At 47.2% G+C, this 25,729-nt stretch overlaps 1 protein-coding gene across 1 annotated transcript in view; it reads left to right on the top strand.

Moving 5' to 3' along the window:
* The window catches only part of LOC120916855, a 167,856-nt gene that overhangs the window by 141,211 nt on the left and 916 nt on the right, over positions 1-25,729 (top strand). The window lies entirely within an intron of this gene.

Raw genomic sequence — 25,729 nt, 5'->3', positions numbered from 1 at the left:
TTTTTGGGGGCTGTAGGTAATGCCTGTACATAGTGCAGTAAAGAGGCCCGATGACTGAGAGGTTGGTTGCCTTGTGTGAAGAGGGGGGATTGGTATGAGAGAGAAGGGGTGAGAGAGTGAGGGGGGACAAGAGAGCAAGGGTGGTGAGTGCGAGACGGGGAGTGAGAGAGAGAGAAAGGCGATGAGAGAGAAAGAGGGAGAGAGAGAGGAGGGGTGTGAGAAAGAGTTGGAAGGAGAGAGAGGGGGTGAGAGAGAGAGTGAGAGAGTGGAGAGGGGATGAGAGAGAGAGGGGGGGTCAGAGAGAGGGGAGTGAGCGTGAGAGAGGGTTGAGAGGGTAGACAAGAGAGCAAGGGTGGTGAGTGGAGAGAGGGGGTGAGGTGAGAGAGAGGGGGAGAGGGGGTGAGAGAGAGAGGGGGTCAGAGAGAGAGATAGGGGGAGTAAGAGAAGGGTGAGGGGGGTAAGAGTGAGAGGGGGTTGAGAGGGGGGATAAGAGAGCAAGGGTGGTGAGTGCGAGAGGGGGAGTGAGAAAGAGACAAAGGGGGTGAGAGAGAGGGGGTGAGAGAGAGAGAGGGGGTGAGAGAGAGAGGGGGGTGTGAGAAAGAGTGGGAGGGAGAGAGAGGGGGTGTTGGAGAGAGGGGGTGAGGTGAGAGAGAGGGGGAGAGGGGATGAGCGAGAGGGGGTGAGAGAGAGAGGGAATCAGAGAGAGAGGGGGAGTAAGAGAGGGGTGAGAGTGAGAGGGGGGGGACAAAAGAGCAAGGGTGGTGAGTGTTAGAGGGGGATTGAGAGACAGAGAGGGGATAAGAGATTGAGGGAGAGATAAGGGGGAGAGAGAGAAGGAAAGAGGAGGGTGGAGATAGAGGGGGGAGAGAGAGAGAGGGGGAGTAAGAGAGGGGTGAGGGGGGTGAGAGTGAGAGCGGGGACAAAAGAGAAAGGTTGGAGAGTGCGAGAGGGGGAGTGAGAGAGGGGATAAGAGAGCGAGACAGGGGGTGAGAAAGAAAGAGGGGGAGAGTGAGAGTGAGGGGTGTTGGACAAAGAAGGGTGAGAGATAAGGGGGTGAGAGAGGGGGAGAGAGAGAGAAGGAGAGAGGGGGTGACAGCAGGTTGAAATCTCTCTGAGGGCACATTCACATGTGTGTCAGGGATTGCCGCTCCTCTGAAAAGCGACCTATACTTGGATTGCTTTTCAGAAGCAATGACACCAATGATGAGGCACAATTGCTCCCGCTGAAACAAATGATGAAGCATTATTTTTTTCACACTGATATTGGGACCTTTTCTACTCCCAATAGCCCCAGCCCGGCCCCTCTAAAATCTGATGGACAATGAACTGGCCCTTTGTTTAGAATGTTTGGGGCCCCCGAATTTAAGGCATGATCGGCCGAAACGCGTTGGTTTTTCAGGCTGTATTTCACCCTGTCTAATAAAGGATGACTGCTTGCTGATATTTACTGAAGTGTTGGCTTTCAACTGGTTATTGTGGGGGGGCCTTTACCATAGCCGGGTTCATGACCGCGGTACACGGCTGCCTAAAGTTTGTGAGCGCTGCTTTACTGCGCTTTACTACGCTTTACTACGCGTTGCACGTCACCCCCTCTCATTGAGCACACTTTCCTGAACAAGACCAGTTTACTTCCACGGATGTCAGAATCTTTATGTATTACATTGTAAAAAGAAACGAGCAACATTGTTGCAGACAGAGCGCCGCACGACTTTGCGGGATAAAAGACGGCGGCCTTTGGAGAGCCGGATGAAACGCGCCGAGCCTAAAGACGGCTGGGCTTCCAGATGAAAGGGAATGTTTTTGGAGCCGGATCTTGTTCCTGTAAATGAGACGACAAAGCGCACAGGTGTGCGGAGATTTGACAAGACGCCAGCCTGTCACCTTCCTCTAGACCAGCAGCTGTGCCCGCCGCGTGTCGCAGCGCCAGATAATTACGAAGTCTCCGGGAAAAGCGTCGCCGGTTTTATTTTCAGCTCCTGTGATTTCTGACTTGCTGTTGTTTCACAAAATCACCTTCTGTGTCTTTTTCTGTGCGTCGAATGAAACTTCCCTCAGTAGATCGTCCCTTATTTATTATTAGGGGGATATTTTAGGTGACGCCGCATTTGTTTTCTGATCCCACAAAAGTGCAAAAACATTCAGTAAGGGGCGGAGCTTTAAAAAAAAAATCACTTTTTTCATCCTATGAAATTGCAGGTATATTCACTCTGTGTGAAAGGCAGGCAAATGTTCTTCGGCTATTTTCTCTACAGATGGAATTGTATAATACGATCGTTCTGGGTGAATGGGGGTATTGGATGGTGGGAGCGACATCACACGTCACTTCCGCCCAATGCTCTTTTTTTAATTTATTTTTTGCATTTTAGTGTCAATATGATGGCGCGTCACGCGTTTCGAAAATAGCCGAAATAGGAATCGGCTGTATACGGCGCCTGCGCAGTCAGCTCCTAGTCCGTGCGCAAGAGCCGAGACATAGTCCGGCTATTTTCGGAATGTGTGACGCGCCATAGCCGGATGTCAATCATGTTCCCCTCTTCATAGGAACGCCTGCTCCCCACGGGAGTCTGGAAAGAAACTGAAGGATTAAACGGTAAATACAGCGCAAAAAAAAAAAAAGCATACCGTAGCTGACGCAAGTATGCTGGATGGGATGGTACATAGATGTTTTTTAGGGTGAACCTCCGCTTTAACTTGTAAACACACAGGGCTAGATTCAGGTAGATTCGCGCATTGTTAAGGCGGCGTAGCGTATCATATTTACGCTACGCCGCCGTAAGTAAGTGAGGCAAGTGCTGTATTCACAAAGCACTTGCCTCCTAAGTTACGGCGGCGTAGCGTAAATGGGGCCGGCGTAAGTGCGCCTAATTCAAATGAGGATGAGGGGGGGGTGTTTTATGTAAATGGGTGGTGACCCGACGTGATTGACGGTTTTTACGAACGCCACATGCGCCGTCCGTGTACATATCCCAGTGTGTATTGCTCCAAAGTACGCCGCAAGGACGTATTGGTTTCGACGTGAACGTAACTTACGTCCAGCCCTTTTCGCAAACGACTTACGCAAACGACGTAAAAATTTCAAAATTCGACGCGGGAACGACGTCCATACTTAACATTGCGTACGCCTCATAATAGCAGGGGCAACCTTACGCCGAAAAAGCCTAACGTAAACGGCGTAACAAAATTGCGCCGGGCGTACGTACGTTTGTGAATCGGCATATCTACCTAATTAGCATATTCCTTGCGTAAATCGACGGAAGCGCCACCTAGCGGCCAGAGTAAAATTGCAACTAAGATACGACGGCGTAAGAGACTTACGCCAGTCGGATCTTAGTCAAATCTATGCGTAACTGATTCTAAGAATCAGGCGCATAGATACGACGGCGCAACGCAGAGATACGACGGCGTATCTGGAGATACGCCGTCGTATCTCGGTTGTGAATCTGGGCCACAGTCTTAGAAAGAGGCTCGTCCTTAAAGCGGTAGTTCACCCCCCCCCCGACACATTTTACCATCGAGACAGGCATTGTAGCGCGAGCTACAGTATGCCTGTCCCGATTTTTTTAACCCCGTACTCACCTTGTAGTCGTCCATCGTAGATTCCGGCTCCCGCGGGGAATGGGCGTGCCTATGGAGAGGGAGGATGATTGACGGCCGGCCCTGGCACGTCACTCTCCCCGAAGACAGCCGGAGTAGGTCTCGGCTCTTCACGGCGCCTGCGCACAGGCTATGCGCACGCGTCGTGAAGACCGAGCCTATTTCGGCTATTTCCGGAGAAGCGTGACGCGCCAGAGCCGGCCGTCAATCATCCTCCGTCTCCATAGGCACGCCCATTCCCCGGAATCTTCGATGGACGACTACAAGGTGAGTACGGCGGTAAAAAAATTGTGACAGGCATACTGTAGCTCGCGCTACAATGCCTGATTTTAAGGTAAGATAAAAAAAATAAAAAATTTTCCCGTCGATAGGGTGAACCCCCGCTTTAAAGGGGTTGTAAACCTTCGTATTTTTTCACCTATGCATTAAGGTGAAAAAACACAAAAGTTTGCAGTCGGGGCCCCCCCCCCCCGAGCCCCCAGTTTTACTAAACTGAGCCCTGAATCTCCGTGGGCGCAATCCCGCCTTGCCTTCCCCCAGCTCTTGTCGGCTCTTCATTGGATGATAGATAGCAGCGCAGCCATTGGCTCCCACTGCTGTCAATCAAATCCAATGACGCGGCCGCCGGGTGTGGCGGGGGCCGAGTGATACAATCGGCAAGCTATGGACGTTGATCGTATGGCATGGGAGCGCGACCGCAAGCTAACCCCCTTGGGAGAGGAGCCGTGAGAGCCGCCGTGGGACCCCAGAAGAGGAGGATCGGGCCAACTCTGTGCAAAACGAACTGCACAGTGGAGGTAAGTGTTACATGTTTGTTATTTTTTTTTTATACAATCTGCGAACGTTTACAACCCCTTTAAGAGGTTAAACCGCTTCTCTTCCCATTTCAATAAATGGCCATGTGTCTTTTTAAACTCTTTTTAAACTCCTCCCACTAAAAAAGTTGTCTTTGCTGGAGTCACCAGTCAGGGATTTGCTTAACACTATCATATCTCCTCTCCAGAGAGAGTGAAAGAGAGAGAGACAATCAGAGAGAGACAGAGAGAGAGAGAGAGAGAGAGACAAAGAGAGAGAGAGACAGAGAGAGAGAGAGAGACAATCAGAGAGAGACAGAGAGAGAGAGAGACAAAGAGAGAGACAGAGAGAGAGAGAGAGACAATCAGAGAGAGACAGAGAGAGAGAGAGACAAATAGAGAGACAGAGAGAGAGACAGAGAGAGAGAGAGAGAGAGAGAGAGAGAGAGAGAGACTGAGAGAGTGAGAGAGAGAGAGAGAGAGAGAGAGAGAGAGAGAGAGAGAGAGAGAGAGAGAGAGAGAGACTGAGAGAGTGAGAGAGAGAGAGAGAGAGAGAGAGAGAGAGAGTGAGAGAGAGAGAGAGAGAGAGAGAGAACTCCCTGCCTCTAAAATTAAGGCTTGAGAATGATCTTTTTAAGTTCAGGAAGCTTTTAAAAACTGAGCTTTTCAGTCTAGCCTATGGAATTACATAGGTTTTTATAGTTCTTTAATCTGCTAACTATTTTAAATTTGATCTGTTCCGCTGCCTGTGTGTGTTTTTTTGGTTGTTGCTGTATTGTTGTTCTCGGCGCATCGAGGCCTACGGTTAACTGACTGCGTTTTGTACTTTTTTTGTACTTTTAAGAATTTTAATAAATAATAAATAAATAAATAGAGAGGCAGAGAGAGAGAGAGAGAGAGAGAGAGAGACAGAGAGAGAGAGACAGAGAGAGAGAGACAGTGAGAGAGAGAGAGAGAGAGAGAGAGAGACAGAGAGAGTGAGAGAATCAGAGAGAGACAGAGAGAGAGCGAGACAGAGAGAGAGTGAGAGAGAGAGAAAGAGAGAGAGAGAGACAGACAGAGAGACACAGAGAGAGAGAGAATCAGAGACAGAGAGAGAGACAGAGAGAGAGAGCGAGACAGAGAGAGAGAGAGAGAAAGAGAGAGAGAGAGACAGACAGAGAGAGAGAGAGAGAGAGTGAGAGAGAGAGACAGAGAGAGAGAGAGAGAGACAGACAGAGAGAGAGAGTGATCGAGAGCGCGGTTTGCATACTTCCAGAAATTCCGCCTACGGAACCTAATCACCGTCCAATCGTCTTTAGGACCCGGCGCGGAATCCATATTTCTTAGCCGAGGATTAAATGTGATGATGACACATTGCTAATCCCAGTACAATATGAAAGCAGACAGCAGTGAGTCCCGGCTCCTCCGCTTGTGCAGCGCGCCTTTATCTTCCAGAACAATTACAGCGAGCGGATCTGAGAGTGCCGGAGGTTACTATGGCGACATCTGAGCTTTCTTCCCGTGACAGGCTAGGTGAAGAAAGGTCCTTCCCGATGTCTCGCTGTGTAGCTACAGGTTGTCTACTTCAAACTTCCCTTTAAAAAAATAAAAAATCAAATAGGATGCAAAAGCATTTCAGCGGTTTGCTGCGTTTTATCGCTTTCAATGCCCCACAAATGTGTTGAAAGTGGACCTGTCACTTCTGAAATCTCATGAAATATTCAGCGGCAGAGAGACTGAGCAAGGTTTTTTTTTTTTTTCCTTCTAACCTCTCATAATATTCAACAAAGCATGTGCTAGAAATATTCAGCGGGCTCTTTAGACTTGATTGTCAGCATGTCATGCCTTCTGTGTCTGTGGAAATGGGCCACCCAGAAAAGTAGTGAATAACGTACATCAGAACATTTCAAAACCTCCATCAGTTTCTTTTCTTTCTAAATTGCTAAGCAGAAAAACCTGCCCCCTGCCAGCATGCTACAGAGTGGGGCAATTGCCCGCTGTAGGGAAGCAGTGGTCTCTCAGCAGCATTCTGACATGCCTGCTACTAAGTCAGAGCCAGAACTCTCTAATCAGCAAGGAGCATGAGCTTTGCTGAGCGCAGAGCTATAGGTCTGATACAGCAGGTGACATGATAGACCTCTGCAGCAAGACCACTGCTTCTCCGTTCTTCATCCATAATTCTTTGGACCCGAGAAGGACCCCTGTTTTGTCTACTACGGATAAGGACTCTGGTTCATTGGACCAAAGAAGGACCTGTGTTTTATCTACTTTAGAGAAGGACTCTGGTTTGTTTGACCAGAGAAGGGCCCATATTTTGTCTGCTACAGAGAAGGACTCTGGTTCTTTGGACCATAGAAGGTTTCATATTTTGTCTACTATAGAAAATTACTCTGGTTTGTTGGACTAGAGAAGGACCCATGTTTTGTCTGCTACAGAGAAGGACTCTTGTTCATTGGACCAAAGAAGGACCCATGTTTTGTCTACTACAGAGGAAGACTCTGGATTGTTGGATCAGAGAAGGACCCATGTTTTGTCTACTACAGAGGAAGACTCTGGATTGTTGGATCAGAGAAGGACCCATGTTTTGTCTAATACAGAGAAGGGCTCTGGTTCTTTGGACCAGAGAAGGACCCTGTGTTTTGTCTGCTACATATAAGGACTCTAGTTCATTGGACCAGAGAAGGACCCAGGTTTTTATCTACTATAGAAAAGGACTCTGGTTTGTTTGATCAGATAAGGGCCCATGTTTTGTCTAATACAGAGAAGGATTGGTTCGTTTGGACCAGAGAAGGACCCATATTTTGTCTACTACAGAGAATGACTCTGGTTTGTTGGACCAGAGAAGGGCCCATATTTTTTCTACTACAGGGAAGGACTCTGGTTTGTTGGACCAGAGAAGGACCTATGTTTTGTCTACTACAGAGAAGGACTCTGGTTCTTTGGACCAGAGAAGGACCCAGGTTTTATCTACTATAGAAAAGGACTCTGGTTTGTTACATCAGAGAAGGACCCGTGTTTTGCCTACTACAGATAAAACTCTGGTTTGTTGGACCAGAGTAGCACCCATATTTGGTCTACTACAGAGACGGACCCGTGTTTTGTCTACTATAGAGAAGGACTCTGGTTCTTTGGACCAGAGAAGGACCCGTGTTTTGTTTACTTCAGAGAAGGGTCTGGTTCTTTGGACCAGAGAAGGACCGTGTTTTGTTTACTTCATAGAAGATCTGGTTCTTCTGACCTGTGTTTGGTCTATGCATAGCCATCCAATAGGTTTTCTTTAACTTAACCCTCCCCAGCAACATATGAGTCCTCCTTTACCTTCCCCGTCACACCATCCAGCCACCAGGAGCTGAGGAAGGTTAGGTGTTATCTGGAATTGGACCTTGCACAGGGAGACAACAAGGGAAGAGGCGCCTCTGGGTGTAGTAGTTTAAAACACAATTTTATTGTAAACATTAGTATTGGTCACTCACATTTTAGAGGTGACAGGTAAGCATGAAAAAACCTTCATGGAGGGAAGGAGATGTATCATCCGGTCCCTCTCTCACTTCCTGATCCTGCTGGAGCGCTGTGTAGTGGGTTGTCTTCTCACCGCTGATGGAAAAGCCGGCTGCGAAAGATGAACCTCAAGCTTGGAGCACTGGTGGAAGGCAGGCGGAGGGTGATGATGTCACCGGGTATGCAACGCATGAGAAACTCCCAGGCCATAGCTGTTGAGTCAGCTGTCTGTCCCCTCCCCCATGCTCCTCTCTCGTCCCCCTGCTCCTCTGGTCCTCCCCCTGCTTCTTTGTTCTCCCCGGGTGAGCACTGCGGAGAGGGAGAGACAGAGGAGCGGAGGGGGGCAGCGGTCCACTGTCACTGAAGCTGGCCCACTGAGCCATCGGCCCACCAGGAAACTCCCTGTAGTCCCAATGGCCAGTCCATCCCTGGTGTACCCCCATCAAACTTTACCACTTTGCAGACTTTTGAGAAAAACACGGATTTGCTTGAAGTTTAAAAGTAGCTTGGTAAAGGTCCCCTTGGTAAAGGTGTGAGTAATCTCTGATCCATTAAGGTTGGAGAAGCAATGGCTGCCAACACTGTACATCTATTGTGCCCCCCGCTGAATCAGCACATTTCATGGAACAATGGTGAATAAATCTATTCTTGGGCGCTAAAGGAACCTTGAAGTTTTTGTGTGTTTCAGCAAGTTGTCCTGATTTATTACTTGGAGAATGTAGTTACTGTTTTAGTACTTCCACCTCCGCAATTTATAAACTCTATTTATTGGTTCAGCACCAGAAAGAGAACTGGTTTATCATTGCTGGTTCTCAATGATCCAGTGTCAGCACCATAAACAGTACATCTAGTGTATGTCCCATATCTGTACCATAGGCAGAGTATAGAGTGTATGTCCCATATCAGCCCCATAGGCAGAGTATAGAGTGTATGTCCCATATCAGCACCGTAGGCAGTGTATAGAGTGTATGTCCCATATCAGCACCATAGGCAGAGTATAGAGTGTATGTCCCATATCAGCACCATAGGCAGAGTATAGAGTGTATGTCCCATATCAGCACCATAGGCAGAGTATAGAGTGTATGTCCCATATCAGCACCGTAGGCAGTGTATAGAGTGTATGTCCCATATCAGCACCATAGGCAGAGTATAGAGTGTATGTCCCATATCAGCACCATAGGCAGAGTATAGAGTGTATGTCCCATATCAGCACCATAGGCAGAGTATAGAGTGTATGTCCCATATCAGCACCATAGACAGAGTATAGAGTGTATGTCCCATATCAGCACCATAGGCAGAGTATAGAGTGTATGTCCCATATCAGCACCATAGGCAGAGTATAGAGTGTATGTCTCATATCAGCACCATAGGCAGAGTATAGAGTGTATGTCTCATATCAACACCATAGGCAGAGTATAGAGTGTATGTCCCATATCAGCACCATAGGCAGAGTATAGAGTGTATGTCCCATATCAGCACCATAGGCAGAGTATAGAGTGTATGTCCCATATCAGCACCATAGGCAGAGTATAGAGTGTATGTCCCATATCAGCACTATAGGCAGAGTATAGAGTGTATGTCCCATATCAGCACCGTAGGCAGTGTATAGAGTGTATGTCCCATATCAGCCCCATAGGCAGAGTATAGAGTGTATGTCCCATATCAGCCCCATAGGCAGAGTATAGAGTGTATGTCTCATATCAGCCCCATAGGCAGAGTATAGAGTGTATGTCCCATATCAGCACCATAGGCAGAGTATAGAGTGTATGTCCCATATCAGCACCATAGGCAGAGTATAGAGTGTATGTCCCATATCAGCACTATAGGCAGAGTATAGAGTGTATGTCCCATATCAGCCCCATAGGCAGAGTATAGAGTGTATGTCCCATATCAGCCCCATAGGCAGAGTATAGAGTGTATGTCCCATATCAGCCCCATAGGCAGAGTATAGAGTGTATGTCCCATATCAGCACCATAGGCAGAGTATAGAGTGTATGTCCCATATCAGCCCCATAGGCAGAGTATAGAGTGTATGTCTCATATCAACACCATAGGCAGAGTATAGAGTGTATGTCTCATATCAGCCCCATAGGCAGAGTATAGAGTGTATGTCTCATATCAACACCATAGGCAGAGTATAGAGTGTATGTCTCATATCAGCACCATAAGCAGAGTATAGAGTGTATGTCCCATATCAGCCCCATAGGCAGAGTATAGAGTGTATGTCCCATATCAGCACCATAGGCAGTGTATAGAGTGTATGTCCCATATCAGCCCCATAGGCAGAGTATAGAGTGTATGTCCCATATCAGCCCCATAGGCAGAGTATAGAGTGTATGTCCCATATCAGCCCCATAGGCAGAGTATAGAGTGTATGTCCCATATCAGCACCATAGGCAGAGTATAGAGTGTATGTCCCATATCAGCCCCATAGGCAGAGTATAGAGTGTATGTCTCATATCAACACCATAGGCAGAGTATAGAGTGTATGTCTCATATCAGCCCCATAGGCAGAGTATAGAGTGTATGTCTCATATCAACACCATAGGCAGAGTATAGAGTGTATGTCTCATATCAGCACCATAAGCAGAGTATAGAGTGTATGTCCCATATCAGCCCCATAGGCAGAGTATAGAGTGTATGTCCCATATCAGCACCATAGGCAGAGTATAGAGTGTATGTCTCATATCAGCCCCATAGGCAGAGTATAGAGTGTATGTCCCATATCAGCACCATAGGCAGAGTATAGAGTGTATGTCTCATATCAACACCATAGGCAGAGTATAGAGTGTATGTCTCATATCAGCACCATAGGCAGAGTATAGAGTGTATGTCCCATATCAGCACTATAGGCAGAGTATAGAGTGTATGTCCCATACCAGCCCCATAGGCAGAGTATAGAGTGTATGTCCCATATCAGCACCATAGGCAGAGTATAGAGTGTATGTCCCATATCAGCACCATAGGCAGAGTATAGAGTGTATGTCTCATATCAACACCATAGGCAGAGTATAGAGTGTATGTCCCATATCAGCACCATAGGCAGAGTATAGAGTGTATGTCCCATATCAGCACCATAGGCAGAGTATAGAGTGTATGTCCCATATCAGCACCATAGGCAGAGTATAGAGTGTATGTCCCATATCAGCACCATAGGCAGAGTATAGAGTGTATGTCCCATATCAGCACTATAGGCAGAGTATAGAGTGTATGTCCCATACCAGCCCCATAGGCAGAGTATAGAGTGTATGTCCCATATCAGCCCCATAGGCAGAGTATAGAGTGTATGTCCCATATCAGCACCATAGGCAGAGTATAGAGTGTATGTCTCATATCAGCCCCATAGGCAGAGTATAGAGTGTATGTCCCATATCAGCACCATAGGCAGAGTATAGAGTGTATGTCCCATATCAGCACCATAGGCAGAGTATAGAGTGTATGTCCCATATCAGCACCATAGGCAGAGTATAGAGTGTATGTCTCATATCAACACCATAGGCAGAGTATAGAGTGTATGTCCCATATCAGCACCATAGGCAGAGTATAGAGTGTATGTCCCATATCAGCACCATAGGCAGAGTATAGAGTGTATGTCCCATATCAGCACCATAGGCAGAGTATAGAGTGTATGTCCCATATCAGCACTATAGGCAGAGTATAGAGTGTATGTCCCATATCAGCACCGTAGGCAGTGTATAGAGTGTATGTCCCATATCAGCCCCATAGGCAGAGTATAGAGTGTATGTCCCATATCAGCCCCATAGGCAGAGTATAGAGTGTATGTCTCATATCAGCCCCATAGGCAGAGTATAGAGTGTATGTCCCATATCAGCACCATAGGCAGAGTATAGAGTGTATGTCCCATATCAGCACCATAGGCAGAGTATAGAGTGTATGTCCCATATCAGCACCATAGGCAGAGTATAGAGTGTATGTCCCATATCAGCACTATAGGCAGAGTATAGAGTGTATGTCCCATATCAGCACCGTAGGCAGTGTATAGAGTGTATGTCCCATATCAGCCCCATAGGCAGAGTATAGAGTGTATGTCCCATATCAGCCCCATAGGCAGAGTATAGAGTGTATGTCTCATATCAGCCCCATAGGCAGAGTATAGAGTGTATGTCCCATATCAGCACCATAGGCAGAGTATAGAGTGTATGTCCCATATCAGCACCATAGGCAGAGTATAGAGTGTATGTCCCATATCAGCACTATAGGCAGAGTATAGAGTGTATGTCCCATATCAGCACCGTAGGCAGTGTATAGAGTGTATGTCCCATATCAGCACCATAGGCAGAGTATAGAGTGTATGTCCCATATCAGCCCCATAGGCAGAGTATAGAGTGTATGTCTCATATCAACACCATAGGCAGAGTATAGAGTGTATGTCTCATATCAGCCCCATAGGCAGAGTATAGAGTGTATGTCTCATATCAACACCATAGGCAGAGTATAGAGTGTATGTCTCATATCAGCACCATAAGCAGAGTATAGAGTGTATGTCCCATATCAGCCCCATAGGCAGAGTATAGAGTGTATGTCCCATATCAGCACCATAGGCAGTGTATAGAGTGTATGTCCCATATCAGCCCCATAGGCAGAGTATAGAGTGTATGTCCCATATCAGCCCCATAGGCAGAGTATAGAGTGTATGTCCCATATCAGCCCCATAGGCAGAGTATAGAGTGTATGTCCCATATCAGCACCATAGGCAGAGTATAGAGTGTATGTCCCATATCAGCCCCATAGGCAGAGTATAGAGTGTATGTCTCATATCAACACCATAGGCAGAGTATAGAGTGTATGTCTCATATCAGCCCCATAGGCAGAGTATAGAGTGTATGTCTCATATCAACACCATAGGCAGAGTATAGAGTGTATGTCTCATATCAGCACCATAAGCAGAGTATAGAGTGTATGTCCCATATCAGCCCCATAGGCAGAGTATAGAGTGTATGTCCCATATCAGCACCATAGGCAGAGTATAGAGTGTATGTCTCATATCAGCCCCATAGGCAGAGTATAGAGTGTATGTCCCATATCAGCACCATAGGCAGAGTATAGAGTGTATGTCTCATATCAACACCATAGGCAGAGTATAGAGTGTATGTCCCATATCAGCCCCATAGGCAGAGTATAGAGTGTATGTCTCATATCAACACCATAGGCAGAGTATAGAGTGTATGTCCCATATCAGCCCCATAGGCAGAGTATAGAGTGTATGTCTCATATCAGCACCATAGGCAGAGTATAGAGTGTATGTCCCATATCAGCACCATAGGCAGAGTATAGAGTGTATGTCTCATATCAACACCATAGGCAGAGTATAGAGTGTATGTCCCATATCAGCCCCATAGGCAGAGTATAGAGTGTATGTCCCATATCAGCACCATAGGCAGAGTATAGAGTGTATGTCCCATATCAGCACCATAGGCAGAGTATAGAGTGTATGTCCCATATCAGCACCATAGGCAGAGTATAGAGTGTATGTCCCATATCAGCACCATAGGCAGAGTATAGAGTGTATGTCCCATATCAGCACCATAGGCAGAGTATAGAGTGTATGTCCCATATCAGCACTATAGGCAGAGTATAGAGTGTATGTCCCATACCAGCCCCATAGGCAGAGTATAGAGTGTATGTCCCATATCAGCCCCATAGGCAGAGTATAGAGTGTATGTCCCATATCAGCACCATAGGCAGAGTATAGAGTGTATGTCTCATATCAGCCCCATAGGCAGAGTATAGAGTGTATGTCCCATATCAGCACCATAGGCAGAGTATAGAGTGTATGTCCCATATCAGCACCATAGGCAGAGTATAGAGTGTATGTCTCATATCAGCACCATAGGCATTGTATAGAGTGTATGTCCCATATCAGCCCCATAGGCAGAGTATAGAGTGTATGTCCCATATCAGCACCATAGGCAGAGTATAGAGTGTATGTCCCATATCAGCACTATAGGCAGAGTATAGAGTGTATGTCCCATATCAGCACTATAGGCAGAGTATAGAGTGTATGTCCCATATCAGCACCATGGACAGTCCCCTTTTTTTGTTCCATTTCAGCACCATGGACAATGAACCTTGTGTATGTCCCATAGGCACACCATGGGCAGATTATGTAGTAGTAATGGGCCATCTCAGCACCATGGACAGTACCACTAACTTATACCTTGTATCAGTGCCATGGGCAGTGCATCTATTTCATGTCTCATGTCAGCACCATGTAGAACACAGGCAACTTTTTTTGTCAGGTGGATCGCAAAACTATATGTTTCTTCCACCAAAATATAACTGTTTAAAAAAAAAAAAAAGATAATTTGTAACGACTTTCAATATAAAGAGTGCTTATGGATTTTTTTTCTATAAAGTGTCCATCCACCCACAATGAATATTTCAGTTTTTGGTAGATGATGTGGAGATGATCGTGTCTTACGCTCAGGTCTGCACATCTGCTGTGTCTGTTATAAAGGGGTCCCACTCTCCCCATTGAAATATTTATTTATTATAATAAAAAATGTAACAGAAGAAGGTGAAACACACAAAGTTGGTGGGGCTGGGGGGTTGGGGGCAGGGCCGTCTTTACCATAGGGCAAACGGGGGCAGCTGCCCTGGGCCCTGTCACTGTTGGGGGCCCAAAGCAGAGCCGCCCATTAAGCCCCTGTGCTGCCCACAAATCAGCACTGAAAATCATCAGCGGCACACAGTACTGCTTCCCTTCCCAGTGTTATAAAATGTACAGCACCCCTGGCTTCCCTTTAGACGTGCACTTCTCCCTTCCTGCCACTGGGTGCTGCTTGTATATAAAAGTGAATTAGAATGTGATTTTAGAGCATCCCCAGTTTGATCTACACAAGGCTGACTCCTTCTTCATGCCCTGCACCTCAAGGTATTTTGTCACTGTTTGCTAATCTATATTGTAAATAGAAGTTTTCTGTAGAGTGTGCCCAAAGTCTTTATAATATTTGATGATTCACTGCAGGTCTGGTGGTCAGTGTTTTAAAAAGTTCCTCTATTTTACACATGGAATGGCATGGGGGTCACAGCACCGTCTGTCCATTCTGCTTTAGCACCATGGGACCCCATGCCATGCCATGTGTAAAATAGAGGAACTCTTTAAATCACAGACCAGACCTGCAGTCCAGGCTGAGTAAGGCCTCAGAGCACATGGCATTACTGTCTGTATTTAACTGCTTGATGGGCTTATTTTGGGCCTGGCTGGTTCACACGTATGTGTTTTGGCATCCCACGTTTCCTGCAAAGAAAGGCGCATGCCTCATGTAATAGGCTGCGCACACGGCACCCCTATGCCTATCAAGCACTGAAATACAGCACTGTCTGTCCATTCTGCTGTCTGCTGTGACTTATCCGCAGTTCCTGCACTGTCAAACTTGCTGCATTTTTAGACGTTTAGGTCACGCTTTTAAAAACACAGTGCGTTTGTGTGTGCAAGAACTGCAGGTAAGTAGCATGGTGCAAAAGCACAGTGCAATGCTCCTGGGAGTATCGCTGTGTGGAGGCGTTCGTTCGTTCTTCGCTTTATTATACATTCTGAATACGATCGATGTCAAATGTATGTAATAAATCAATTTGTCCTAAATATGCTGAACGTTTCATGCCCATGTTTGGTTTATTTAGAATGTATTATGGTGCCAAGGCATTATTATTATATCCTCATACTTCTGTTCTATGTCCGGGTTCTGTTATATTATTTAGTTGATATGTTGTATGTCTCCTTCCATTGAGCTCTCATGCGGTGATGTTGTGACCTCTCCTCCGATCAGGTTTCCATGTGCCCTGCAGTCAGGACTCCTAAATATATGCTTTCTAAATTCAGTGTAATCCAAGACATAGAGGCAGATTCCTGGCTCAATGATTTTGTCTCCATTAACGGTAGCAATAGAGGAAGGTATTATTTCCAGTTATAGGAGGGAGAATTCCACTTTACCATCGAGGATTCAATATGAGAGAGAAGATTACAGAAAGTCATTCTTTCTTACAACATTTTTTTTATTGTTACAAATTACCGGAATTCAGTGCGGCGAACGATCGCAGAATTGCAGACTCTGTTCATTGCATTAACCACTTAAGACCCGGACCATTAGGCAGCTAAAGGACCCGGCCAGGTTTTGCGATTCGGGACTGCGTCGCTTTAACAGACAATTGCGTGGTCGTGCGACGTGGCTCCCAAACAAAATTGGCGTCCTTTTTTTCCCACAAATAGAGCTTTCTTTTGGTGGTATTTGATCACCTCTGCGGTTTTTATTTTTTGCGCTATAAATAAAAATAGCGACAATTTTGAAAAAAAAAGAGGCAAAAAGAGAATTTGCTCCCGATCTTAGGAAATGAGTTGAGGAAGAAAGGATGGACAGCCACACTCCAAAAAAACATAAGGTTGTCTTTAATATAGAAATAGGAAAATGCACTACAAAAACAAGCAGAAAACGGGAATAACAGCCTACGCGTTTCACACGACAAATCAGTGCTAAAGTCTAAAGTCTACCATACACTTTGATACAATCTGATTGTACAATATCCTTTAGATCTGCCTGTCTGATTGGCTTCACATTGATTGGATAGATAGGGCAGGTCCTCATTTTACATCATTTTGGTAAATCTTAAATTTATTGTAGAGATTATGGGTCAGATTCTCAGAGACTTACGTCGGCGTATCAGTAGATACGCCGTCATAAGTCCGAATCTGCGCCGTCGTATATTTAAGCGTATTCTGGAAACCAGATATGCTTAAATTTGGCTAAGATACGAGCGGCGTAAGTCTCCTACGCCGTCGTTACTTAGGGTGCATATTTACGCTGGCCGCTAGGTGGCGCTTCAGTTGTTTTCCGCGTCGAATATGCAAATGAGCAAGATATGCCGATTCACGAACGTATGTACGCCTGTCACAATTAGTTACGCCGTTTACGTAAGACACACGCTGGCGTAAAGATAAACCAGGTCTCTAGGTGGCGTAGCCCATGCAAAGTATGGACGTCAGAACAAGCGTATCTTTTTACGTCGTTTGCGTAAGTCGTACGCGAATAGGGCTGTGCGTAAGTTACGTTCACGTCATAGGCAGTGTTCGACGTATCTTAGGCATTCTATCCGACGCATGCGCACTCGGATACGTCCACGGACGGCGCATGCGCCGTACGTTCAAAACGTCATTTACGTGGGGTCATGCTTTATTTGCATAAAACACGCCCACCTCTTCCCAATTTGAATTAGGCGCGCTTACGCCGGGCACATTTACGATACGCCGCCGTAACTTAGGACGCAAGTGCTTTGTGAATACAGCACTTGCCTCTCTAAGTTGCGGCGGCGTAGCGTAAATACGATATGCTACGCCCGCCCACACTTACGACGGGGTACGTGAATCTAGGCCTATATGGTTAGATTGTAACATGTATTGTAACATGAGACCTTAAGATGTCATTGAAAAGACTAAACCTTTCCTTCAGACGCGTCTGATTTATTTAGCCGCAGATATAAATCGTTTTCCAATGAAAGTGAATATTCCCGGGATTCTGCTATTTCCAGGAATAGTACAAAAAGTTAAAGAAGGAAATGAAGGAAAAGATTATGGGCTGACGGGGGTCTTTCATTCCCACTAATTACAAGACTGAGACATCCAAAGTGCCTTTCATTGATTGCTTTGTAAACGGCGGCACAATGAGACGCCGCAATGGATGTCGGCGCAGCGTTTTTTTCCGCACACACGCTGTTTATTTAAAGGGCAGATCTGTGATTTGGTTCATCAGCCGGTATTGTGTGCGGAATACAAAGACTCGGCTCCTCCCCGCAGCTGAGCCCCGCGGAGCGCGCCCCGGGTTTCTGATGATTCGGGAAGTTTGGATTAACAATGAAATATTTTGGGTGCCCAAAGAAAACGAAAGACCCCCCCGCTGATCCCGATCAATAATCCTCCGCAAGAAAAACATCCACAAAACTGTCACAGGGCTTTACCGGCACCACAAAGGATTCGTTGATAAAATATCAAAATGTGTTTGTAAAAATGTTTAAAAAACAATTATGTTGTTTGCATTATAAAAGTCGACAATTGCATATAATAACCTGTTAGAGATATACACTAAATTACCAAAAGTATTGGGACGCCTGCCTTTACACACACAGGAACGTTAATGGCAGTCTTAGTCCGGAGGGTTCAGTATTGAGTTGGCTCCGCCCTTTGCAGCTACAATAGCTTTAACTCTTCTGGGAAGGCCGTCCACAAGGTTTAGGGGTGTGTTTATGGGAAGGTCGTCCACAATGTTTAGGGGGGTGTCTATGGGAAGGCCGTCCACAATGTTTAGGGGTGTGTCTATGGGACGGCCGTCGACAAGGTTTAGGGGTGTGTCTATGGGAAGGCTGTCCACAAGGTTTAGGGGTGTGTCTATGGGAAGGCCGTCCACAAGGTTTAGGGGTGTGTCTATGGGAAGGCCGTCCACAAGGTTTAGGGGTGTGTCTATGGGAAGGCTGTCCACAAGGTTTAGGGGTGTGTCTATGGGAAGGCCGTCCACAAGGTTTAGGGGTGTGTCTATGGCAAAGCCGTCCACAAGGTTTAGGGGTGTGTCTATGGGAAAGCGGTCCACAAGGTTTAGGAGGGTGTCTATGGGAAGGCTGTCCACAAGGTTTAGTGGTGTGTCTATGGCAAAGCCGTCCACAAGGTTTAGGGGTGTGTCTATGGGAAGGCCGTCCACAAGGTTTAGGGGTGTGTCTATGGGAAGGCCGTCCACAAGGTTTTGGGGTGTGTCTATGGGAAGGCCGTCCACAAGGTTTAGGGGTGTGTCTATGGGAAGGCCGTCCACAAGGTTTAGGGGTGCGTCTATGGGAAGGCCGTCCACAAGGTTTTGGGGTGTGTCTATGGGAAGGCCGTCCACAAGGTTTAGGGGTGTGTCTATGGGAAGGCCGTCCACAAGGTTTAGGGGTGTGTCTATGGGAAGGCCATCCACAAGGTTTAGGGGTGTGTCTATGGGAAGGCCATCCACAAGGTTTAGGGGTGTGTCTATGGCAAAGCCGTCCACAAGGTTTAGGGGTGTGTCTATGGGAAGGCCGTCCACAAGGTTAAGGGGTGTGTCTATGGGAAGGCCATTCACAAGGTTTAGGGGGGTGTCTATGGGAAGGCCATCCACAAGGTTTAGGGGTGTGTCTATGGGAAGGCCATCCACAAGGTTTAGGGGTGTGTCTATGGCAAAGCCGTCCACAAGGTTTAGGGGTGTGTCTATGGGAAGGCCGTCCACAAGGTTAAGGGGTGTGTCTATGGGAAGGCCATTCACAAGGTTTAGGGGTGTGTCTATGGGAAGATCCGTCCACAAGGTTTAGGGGTGTGTCTATGGGAAGGCCGTCCACAAGGTTTAGGAGTGTCTATGGGAATGGGTGGGCGGGCAGCGTGTCCAGTGGGCGGCAGATTTCATCCTACCACCTCCTGTGCATCGCGGCGGCTTCCACCCTCCTCCTAGGTGTCCAATAGGATCACCTGTCCTTTCAGCCAATCGGGTGACATGTCTCATGACCCGCTTCCTGATTGGCCGGGAGGAGGATCAATGTGAAAATAGCGAATATTCATTCACTGTCACACAACTGGGTGGGCTCTGAGCACAGTGCTCTGCATCCCAAGCCCACCCTTATGTTGAAGCCTATTAGAGCCTCTGGATCTAATCACGTGCTTAAAAAAAAACACCCGCCCCCCGCCATTGGAATCCATGCATCTGGTGCCTTGTATGTAGATAAGGGGGCCGGACGCATGGACAGGGGGGCCAACGGCCGTGTGCCCCTAATAGACGGGCCGCCACTGGTGACAACACCCTCTCCCTTTCTCCTGCTTGTGCTCTTGTGTTGTCACCATAGGCGTGTGCACAGGGTGTGCTGGGTGTGCCTGGGCACACCCTAATCACCTAGGGCCAGATTCTCCAATATTCTGCGGTGGCCTCGCGTAAGCCATTTACACTACGCCGCCGCAACTTACTGGAGCAAGTGCCGTATTCCTCAAGCACTTGCTCCGTAGTTTGCGGAGGCGTAGTGTAAAAGGCCCGGCGTATCCCCACGTATTTCAAAGGAGGCGGCTTATATTTAAATTAAGCGCGCCCCTGTTTCGATCGAACTGTGCATGCGCCGGGCTAAAAATAGCCCAGTGCGCATGCTCCAGTTCTCGGCGGAAAACGTCAGTGACGCCGACGTGTGCGTCATTGACGTAAAGTTGTATTCAAGAACGACTTAGGAAAACGACGTACCCGACAGGAAAAGACGACGCGGACCCGACGCCATACTTAACATGGCCTACGTGGGACTGGCGTAAGGTTACCCCTCATATAGCAGGGGTAACCTTACGCTTACGCAAACGACGTAATCGACGGTTACGCGACGCAAATTCGTTTGGGAATCGGCGTATCAGGCTCATTTGCATAAACAAATGAGACCTGAACGTAAACGCCACCTAGCGGCCGGCGGCGAATTACATTTAAGATCCGACAGTGTAAGTCACTTACACATAAAATGATTCTAGGAATCACTCGCATAGATACGCGGGTCAAAAAAGAGAGATACGACGGAGTTTCCTGAGATGCTCCGTCGTAACTCTACTCAGAATATGGCCCCTAGTGTGCATTAGCATTATCCCTCTGTGTAGCAGCGGGGAGGTGGGAAAGATCTTTACCAGCTCTGCCATAATAGAAGAGCTTACGTACTTCTCTTTCACTGCGAGGGCAGGGGGAGTAATGTGCCATTTACATACACACAACGCGCGTGTTTGATCTTTGGGGTGAACACCCTAATACTGTGCACACCTATGGTTGTCACACCCGTTACACAAGCCTGGCCCACTGTTGTCACTATCAGGAAAAATGCCGCGCAGCTCTATCCGGAGTGGATGTAGGCAGGAAATGGATGCAAAGAAGCTGCAGGAGATTTGCAGCAACAAAGAATGAGAGTGGCAAAAAACAAGCATTTCATTTCTTTTCAGTTGGCGACTGTTTACGATACGCAGCGCTTTAGTAAACTGAATGTCATTCCATTAGAGTGCAAATCAAATAGTTTCCTGGAAATGTGAAGGGAAGAGAAGCGCTCGCTGCATTAGTGGCACCATAGGCAGTATGGAGAAATGTGATCTCTGATTGGAGCTCGCAGGAAGTGAAGTATAGAATAACTATTCTTGGCAAAACAATCATTAATGTATTTTTTTCTTTTCACAAGGCGGCTTCATGGGCGATGCGGACAGCGAGCGGAATTGAATTACTGCTCCTTGCTCCAGGCCCCCCCCGGGGGGAATGTTTGAGACATACAGGCTGCAGGGAGCCCCCCGCTGCCACTTCCTTATCACACGGCGCAATTTTCTCCCAGCCGCAGGGTGTCTGTCCTTCAGTGTGTCAGCAAGGTTAATGCCCCGGGGGGGGGGGGGGGGGGTGCGATTCTGCATGGAAGTCTAGAATGCTGGAGATTTGACTATACTGCTAACATTCTCATCTCTGTTCTGTCCCTACCGACATACAAGCTGGAACATGTAGATGTCGTTTCATAATCCGCAGCTTTTATTAATAATGATATCTGGTGATCCAACTAACAGTGTCAGGGGTAAAGCAGAACAAGTTCCCACTACTTAGGGGTAGGGGTAGGTTTAGGGATGGAACTTAGGCTTAGAGTTAGGGTTGGAACCTAGGGTTAGGGTTAGGTTTGGAACATAGGGTTAGGGTTATGGTTGGAACTTAGGGTTAAGGTAGGGTTAGGGTGTTAAGGTTAGGGGTTAAGGGTTAGGGTTTGAGGTTAAGGGGTAGGGTTGGAACTTAGGGTTAGGAGGTTAGGGATAGGGTTGGAACTTAGGGTTAGGGGTAGGTTTAGGGATGGAACTTAGGGTAGGGTTAGGGTTGAAACTTAGGCTTAGAGTTAGGGTTGGAACTTAGGGTTAGGGCTAAGATGGTGTTAGGGTTGTTAGGGTTAGGGGGTTAGGGTTGGGTTTAGGGTGTTAAGGCTAGGGATCAAGGGTTAGGGTTTGGGGTTAAGGGTTAGGGTTGGAACTTAGGGTTAGGAGGTTAGGGTTAGGGTTGGAACTTAGGGTTAGGGTTGGAACTTAGGGTTCGGGTTAGGGTTGGGTTTAGGGTTAGGGTTAAGGGTTAGGGTAGGGTTAGGGTTGAAACTTAGGGTAGGGATAGGGGGTTAGGGTTGGGTTTAGGGTTAGAGTGTTAGGGGTTAAGGGTTAGGGTTTGGGGTTAAGTGTTAGGGTTAGGAAGATAGGGTTAGGGTAGGGATAGGGGTTAGAGTGTTAGGGTTAGGGGTTAAGGGCTAGGGTTTGGGTTTAGGTTAGGGTTGGAACTTAGGGTTAGGGGTTAGGGTTAGAGTTGAGTTTAGGGATAGGGTGTTAGGGTTTAAGGTTAGGGTTAGGAGTTCCCCTTGAAGAATAAGTCTAGGACTCAGGAATTGGAACAGGGGCCTCCCCCAGAGGTCAAAAGTCAGAAGGTGGGTGCCCAGAGGTCAATGGTCACAAGGCGTGGCTGACCCACCCCTCACCAAAGTGTACCGCCTACTCCAACTAAGTCGGGGAATGAACATCTAACTGCATCAGATAGATGGAGAAGTTCGGCAAGTTTCATGATGCAGTCACCTGTCCATGGGATGTCCCTTTGGGGATGTTGTCTGCCTGTCAATAACGTCACATTGGCCCTGACAAGGTGTATTTCATTTGTTGAGGAAAGATGGCGCTGGACCCCGTAGGTTTATCTTACTGGTATTGTTATCTTAACCACTTGCTTACCGGGCACTTTCACCCCCTTCCTGCCCAGGCCACTTTCCAGCTTTCAGCGCTGTCACACTTTGAATGACAATTACGCGGTCATGCAACACTGTACTCATATGACATTTTTATCATTATTTTCATACAGATAGAGCTTTCTTTTGGTGGTATTTAATCACCACTGGAGGTTTTTTATTTTTTGCTAAACAAATGTTTTTCAATTTGTTCCTCCACAACGTCGATGAGAACCGTCCCCCTCCTCCTCCCCGTGCGTTACCTTCAACACCAAATTCAATTTACTAAAAAGCCAAAAAACTCACAAACATGAAAAGATAAAAAGGCCCATGATTCAATGGTCTTTTTTTATCTTTTTATCTTCTCATGTTTGTGAGTTTTTTGGCTTTTTAGTAAATTAAATTTGGTGTTGAAGGTAACGCACGGGGCGTTTGCGCCCTCCTTTTCCTTCTTTGTAGTGTTTTGAAGTTTCTCCGCTTGAGGAGAGCGGCGTTGCTCTTGGATTTGAGACGTGGTGAGCGCCGAGGATTGACAGTGTTTTGAAGGAGCCTCTGAGATCGATCAGAATTCATTGACCGGCGTATTTGTCCTTCCCTTGATCTTCTCCTTGACCTGCATCAACCACTTCAGCCCCGGAGGATTTGGCTGCCCAAAGATCAGAGCACTTTTTGCGATTCGGCACTGCGTCGCTTTAACTGACAATTGCGCGGTCGTGCGACGTGGCTCCCAAACAAAATTGACGTCCTTTTTTCCCCACAAATAGAGCTTTCCTTTGGTGGTATTTGATCACCTCTGCGCTATAAACAAAAATTGAGCAACAATTTTGAAAAAAAAGCAATATTTTTTACTTTTTGTTATAATAAATATCCCCAAAAAATATATAAAGAACATTTTTTCCCCTCAGTTTAGTCCGATACGTAGTCTTCTACATAGTTTTGGTAAAAAATCGCAATAATCATTTATTGATTGGTTTGCGCAAAATTTACAGCGTCTACAAAATAGGGCATTTATATAAAAAAAATATTTGTTTTACTAGTAATGGCGGCGAACTGCAATTTTTATTGTGACTGTGACATTATGGCGGAACACAACGGACACTTTTGGCGCTATTTTGGGTCCAGTGTCATTTATACAGCGAGCAGTGCTATAAAAATGTACTGATTACTGTAAAAAATTACTTCTCCGGCTCTCTTCTCCGACTCTCTGCTCCGGCTCTCTTCTCGGGCTCTCTTCTCGGGCTCTCTTCTCTGGCTCTCTGCTCCGGCTCTCTTCTCCGGCTCTCTGCTCCGGCTCTCTTCTCTGGCTCTCTGCTCCGGCTCTCTTCTCCGGCTCTCTGCTCCGGCTCTCTTCTCTGGCTCTCTGCTCCGGCTCTCTTCTCTGGCTCTCTGCTCCGGCTCTCTTCTCTGGCTCTCTGCTCCGGCTCTCTGCTCCGGCTCTCTTCTCCGGCTCTCTTCTCCGTCTCTGCTCCGGCTTTCTTCTCCAGGTCTCTCTTCTCCGGCTCTCTTCTCCGGCTCTCTGCTCCGGCTCTCTTCTCCGGCTCTCTTCTCCGGCTCTCTTCTCCGGCTCTCTTCTCTGGCTCTCTGCTCCGGCTCTCTTCTCTGGCTCTCTTCTCCGACTCTCTTCTCCGGCTCATTTCTCCGGCTCTCTTCTCCGGCTCTCTGCTCCGGCATTTGCACATCATCCTCTTCTCTGGTTGGAGTCAGCGGAGTGTTTTTTTTCTCATGTACAGATCTTGGCTGTGTTGTTGCTGTGAAATGCGTGACAAGCCTGATGGAGTTCTCAGAGCCCCTCTCATGCGTTTCATAACACAACGTTGGTTTGGTTGAGCGTAGTGACTCCTGTAATGAGTCAGCTCGAATCTGTCATCCTGGCCCATCCAGCGTGTTCCCGGGATCTCTTCGCTCGTCCAGAGAGCGCGCCGTCTGTTGTTTTCACACAAAACGTTTCCTGTTCTTGTCACATCCGTCTCCCAGTAATGTACACAGTTCCTCGAGTCCCCGGCTGTTCTCTGTACCTGCTCTGTCCTCTCATCTTTATTCTCATGTTCTACGTCGTCAGACGTTCCCCCCCCCCCCCCTATGATTTTCCTGGCTCTTGTTTCCGTTTTTTTTCCTTCTTAGTTTATAACAAGAAAAAATTATAATCAAAGACGATATTGCATGGGGGTCAGTGGTGGCTGGAGATCAATTTTCTTGGGGGAGGGGGGGGGGGGGGGTGGCCAGCCAGCCAACCAACCACCTCCTCCCATGGCACTCGTTTGATCGATCGGCGCTTCTCCATCTCTCTATCGCCTCATCGCTTGCCCTTCGCCAGGCCCCCTGCCAGCCCCTCACTTACCCCATCCAGGTAACGGCTTTGGCAGTCCCCCTGCCACCCCCTGCATCTCCTCCCGAGTCCCATCAGTCGCTTCTCCTCCCGGCCAGTTAGGACTTAGGACTCCTGGCCAATCAGATCTCGGGACCCAGTTTCTGATTGGCCAGGAGGAGAAACAGGAAGACATTAAAGGAACACTAAAGTCAGATTTTTTAATTTTTTTTTTAAATAACAAACATGTTATACTTACCTACACTGTGCAGCTCGTTTTGTACAGAGTGGCCCCGAATCCGGTCTTCTGGGGTCCCTCGGCGGCTGTCTTGGCTCCTCTTCGCAAAAGCTTTCTACCTTCATGCTCGCTCGCTCGCATGGTGGAAAGCTTTTGCGAGCACGCTCCCGTGATACATAGAAGGATTTTTATGAGACTTTTAAGGCGCAAGAAATACAGAGATACAAAAAAAAAAAAATTTTATAAATTAAAAAATGTATTGGAAATAAATACTATGGCCCGGATTCACGTAGAGCGGCGCATCTTTAGACCAGCGTAAATCAGTGAGGCAAGAACAGTATTCACAAAGCACTCGCTCCTAAACTTGCGCCGGCTTAACGTAAATTGGCCGGCGTAAGCCCGCCTAATTCAAAGTAGGAAGGTAGTGGGCGTGATCGCCGCGGGAACAACAGCCATACTTAAAGCGGGGGTTCACCCTAAAAAAAAAAAAAATTCTACCATGCCATCCAGCATACTAGCGCGAGCTACAGTATGCCTTTATTTTATTTTTTTGCGCTGTACTCACAGTTTAATCCATTAGTT

Source organism: Rana temporaria, chromosome 11 (assembly GCF_905171775.1).
Source record: "Rana temporaria chromosome 11, aRanTem1.1, whole genome shotgun sequence".
In the NCBI taxonomy this organism is placed as follows: Eukaryota; Metazoa; Chordata; class Amphibia; order Anura; family Ranidae; genus Rana; species Rana temporaria.
The sequence above is the reverse complement of the archived record's forward strand: the minus strand, read 5'-3'. Positions and strand labels throughout refer to the sequence as shown.